The following is a 4,766-nucleotide window of genomic DNA, read 5'->3' as shown; positions in this document are numbered from 1 at the left end:
TCACCAACTTTGCACGGAATTGCTGCCAACACATTTTTGTTCAACTTTAGGTGTGTTAACAGTGAGTCTCCTGTGAATATATCAGTGGGAGCCAGGGACAGTTTCTCCTGAGATTGACTGGCCTAAAGACGGTTTCAGTCTGTCAGCTATGTCTGCCGCTGTGGGTGATGTTATCCCTGCCTGATTCCTACTGTGCCTCAGATGCTTAACAGTGGGACGGGAGGCTCAGACTAGTCCCTGAGTAGCCTACATCCAGTCACTTGTTCAGAAAAGAGATTTACAGACAAAAAAAGTATTACACCGATTTATTTCTTCTTGCTTCCTTTTCTTTGAAACGGAGAAGCGGCGAGAGTTCATTTTTATCAGCTAGGCCTGAGGGATTTGTGTTAAGCAATGGTGGTGGCATACTGTGGAACGAATACCTTATACTTATGTGGCAGAGGTAGTTTCCCAGCTAGTATAGCTTTGAGCAATATTGGCACTACTGTAACTACTTAGTGACAACACCTGCTGGGAGAATCAAAAATGAGTGATTTCAGGTTTAGTGTACTCAATCATCTGCCAAATAGTCACATCCTTACAGTACATACTGTATATCATATCTAGTTAAATGGAGGCTGGAGCCGGACATGTTAGTGCTAATTGGTGGATTTGCTACACATAGCAGAGTCAGCACTGTGTTGGATTTACATAAGAACAAATTTGCCAATGAATAATTAAAGAGTTGAGGTTGAGCCTCTGCCGCTCCTTCTGACACACAGAGAATATTAACCAGGTCCCCTACAGAGAGGAGTCAAGCTACTGTAGCATTCTACACTGTACGTCCTAGACCTATGAAATGGTTCAATAATGTCGGATGACTGACCTGCAATACATTACCCTTCGGATGCCCTGAGAGTTGTCCATGTCAACTAACACGCATGTCGTAAACTAATGGTTTACAAAGGCTACAGTGTTTACAGATCTCCATGTAAAACTATTGCGCTGCTCCACTGCCTTAGTTGTCCTGCCTTTACCAAACCCAATGACATGAGTGTCTATGAATAATGAACACAAGACAGGCAGTAATGTGGCCACCCTGTGGGTGGAGACATCTGTTGCGGTGGGTTTAACCCCGCCATGGAAAATTGGACATTTAGGAACCAGCTGGACAACCACTCTGCCCCGCTGTGCCACTACCCCTGTGCCCCTGGCAAGGAGCCACCACCGGCTAGGAGTCACTGGACCAAAGCCTGCCAGATGGTGCCCTTGCCAATGTGCTACCAGCCCCTCCAACACACACACACACACACACACACACACACACACACACACACACACACACACACACACACACACACACACACACACACACACACACACACACACACACACACACACACACACACACACACACACGTAGACGCATATATAGTGGCAAGAAAAAGTATGTGAACCCTTTGGAAAAACCTGGATTTCTACATAAATTGGTTACCAAATTTGATCTGATCTTCATCTAGGTCACAACAATAGACAAACATAGTGTGGTTAAACTAATAACACACAAATTATTGTATTTGTCTTGTCTATATTGAATACATCATTTAAACATTCACAGTGTAGGTTGGAAAAAGTATGTGAACCCCTAGGCTAATGACTTCTCCAAAAGCTAATTGGAGTCAGCTAACCTGGAGTTCAATCAATGAGACGAGATTGAAGACATTGGTTAGAGCTGCCTTGCCCTATAAAAAACACTCACATTCTGTCACGCCCTGATCTGTTTTACCTGTCATTGTGATTGTCTCCACAACCCTCCAGGTGTCGCCCATCTTCCCCATAATCTCCTGTGTATTTATACCTGTGTTTTTTTTGTCTGTCCGTGACCAGTTTGTCTTGTTTGTTAAAGTCAACCGGCATTTGCTCAGCTCCTGGTTTTCCCCAGTCGCTATTCTCCCCTCGTCCTCCTGGTTTTGACCCTTGCCTGTCCAGACTGTGATCCCATCTGCCTGACCTGGGCCTGCCTGCCGTCCTGTACCTTGACCCCACTACTCTGGATTATCGACCCCTGCCTGCCTTGACATGTCGTTTGCCTGCCCTTGTTGTTGCAATAAACATTGTTACTTCAACACAGTCTGCACAAGTTCACATACTTTTTCTTTCCACTGTATATGGGTGCTACACACACAAGTTTACAGAAGGCTGTATTAATCTTTTGACAGGTCAAAAGGAGAGAGAGAGGTGTTAATGTAAGTAGCTGCGGCTTGAGAAACTCAGGGAATTAGCTGGTTAGACAGAGGCTACTCCCACTGGAGGAATATATAGTCTCTTTAGGCACAACTCATTCCTCCCAGCCAGCCCGTAAATTGATATGCTAATTATATAAGGGGTTTTAAGTGGTGTACTCTGAATCATACAAGTGTTACCATTACCTCTGGAGATGCAGGAAACACCTGGAACAATACAAATGAGATGTGTATTGAACAAATGAGAGCTCTCAATCAAATCCAGTACTGCGTGTGTATTAGAGTTACGAACCCTTAAAGTCCTAAACTTCAAACACCACTCAAAATCAGACAAATGTTGATGGTCCTTGATCCTGGGGTTGACTACTGAACTGCACTATATATTATTTGTAAGTGTTTTTATTGCGTTTTATTGCATATTTCTGGTTGTTTTGACCCACAGATTTGCAGATGGACTCTTTTTGGCTCGGCTAGCTAGCTGTCTATTTGTTTATGTTTGGATGCTGCATCTGGACACTGTACCAGCTTTTTTGTTTCACCTGGCTGCTAGTTCCTGATCTTTTGAAAACAGTAATTATTTTTTAACATTTAACCCTTATTTAACTAAGCGAGTCAGTTAAGAACAAATTCTTATTTACAATGATGGCCTACCCCAGCCAAACCCAGACAACGCTGGGACAATTGTGCACCGCCCTATGCAATTCCCAATCACGGCCGGTTGTGATATAGCCTTGATTCAAACCAGGGTGTCTGTAGTGACCCCTCTAGCACTGAGATGCAGTGCCTTAGACCGCTGTGCCACTCGGGAGCCCTGGTCAATTGATGAGTCACCTGAAGTTTGAGAGGAATGTGAGATGCAGTAGAGGAATGCAGTGCTGAGGCAGAGGGCTCATAGTGAGGATGACTGGCTAATACACTGAACTATGTGTGGTGAGCTTTCTGGCCCAGAGTTGCTGAGGCATCACCCAAGTGGGTGCTATACATTGTGAAGGAGAAGTCCAGTAATTACACGCCTCAGGCTGGTTCCCAGAGTAGCCCTCTACAAGATCGTCAATAGAATCTTCCTCAACCATCTCCCTGACCACCTTAAAAATATATATATATTTAACCTTTATTTAACCAGGTAGGCAAGTTGAGAGCAAGTTCTCATTTACAATTGCGACCTGGCCAAGATAAAGCAAAGCAGTTCGACACATACAACAACACAGAGTTACACATGGAGTAAAACAAACATACAGTCAATAATACAGTAGAAAAATAAGTCTATATACAATGTTAGCAAATGAGGTGAGATAAGGGAGGTGGTGGCGAAGTAAATACAATATAGCAAGTAAAACACTGGAATGGTAGATTTTGATTTTCAGTGAAGAATGTGCAAAGTAGAGATAGAAATAATGGGGTGCAAAGGAGCTAAATAAATAAATAAATACAGTAGGGGGAGAGGTAGTTGTTTGGGCTAAATTATAGATGGGCTATGTACAGGTAGAGTAATCTGTGAGCTGCTCTGACAGCTGGTTCTTAAAGCTAGTGAGGGAGATAAGTGTTTCCAGTTTCAGAGATTTTTGTAGTTCGTTCCAGTCATTGGAAGCAGAGACTGGAAGGAGAGCGGCCAAAGGAGGAAATGGCTTTGGGGTGACCAGAGAGATATACTGCTGGAGCGCGTGCTACAGGTGGGTGCTGCTATGGTGACCAGCGAGCTGAGATAAGGGGGACTTTACCTATCAGGGTCTTGTAGATGACCTGGAGCCAGTGGGTTTTGGCGACGAGTATATGAGCGAGGGCCAGCCAACGAGAGCATACAGGTCGCAGTGGTGGTAGTATATGGGCTTTGGTGACAAAATGGATGGCACTGTGATAGACTGCATCCAATTTATTGAGTAGGGTATTGGAGGCTATTTTGTAAATGACATCGCGGATCGGTAGGATGGTCAGTTTTACAAGGGTATGTTTGGCAGCATGAGTGAAGGAGGCTTTGTTGCGAAATGGAAGCCAATTCTAGATTTAACTTTGGATTGGAGATGTTTGATGTGAGTCTGGAAGGAGAGTTTACAGTCTAACCAGACACTCAGATATTTGGTTTGTCCACATATTCTAAGTCAGAACCATCCAGATGTTGGCGGGCAGGCAGGGGCAGGCAGCGATCGGTTGAAGAGCATGCATTTAGTTTTACTTGTTTTAGAGCACTTGGAGGCACGGAAGGAGAGTTGTATGGCATTGAAGCTGTGTCTGGAGGGTTGTTAACACAGTGTCCAAAGAAGGACCAGAAGTATACAGAATGGTGTCGTCTGCATAGAGGTGGATCAGAGACTCACCAGCAGCAAGAGCGACATCATTGATGTATACAGAGAAGAGAGTCGGTCCAGAATTGAACCCTGTGGCACCTCCATAGAGACTGCCAGAGGCCCGGACAACAGGCCCTCCGATTTGACACACTGAACTCTATCAGAGAAGTAGTTGTGAACAGGCGAGGCAATCATTTGAGAAACCAAGGCTATCGAGTCTGCCGATGAGGATTGGTGATTGACAGGTCGAAAGCCTTGGCCA

Source organism: Salvelinus sp. IW2-2015, linkage group LG4q.1:29 (assembly GCF_002910315.2).
Source record: "Salvelinus sp. IW2-2015 linkage group LG4q.1:29, ASM291031v2, whole genome shotgun sequence".
Taxonomy (NCBI): Eukaryota; Metazoa; Chordata; class Actinopteri; order Salmoniformes; family Salmonidae; genus Salvelinus; species Salvelinus sp. IW2-2015.
This window is presented reverse-complemented; position numbering follows the sequence as displayed.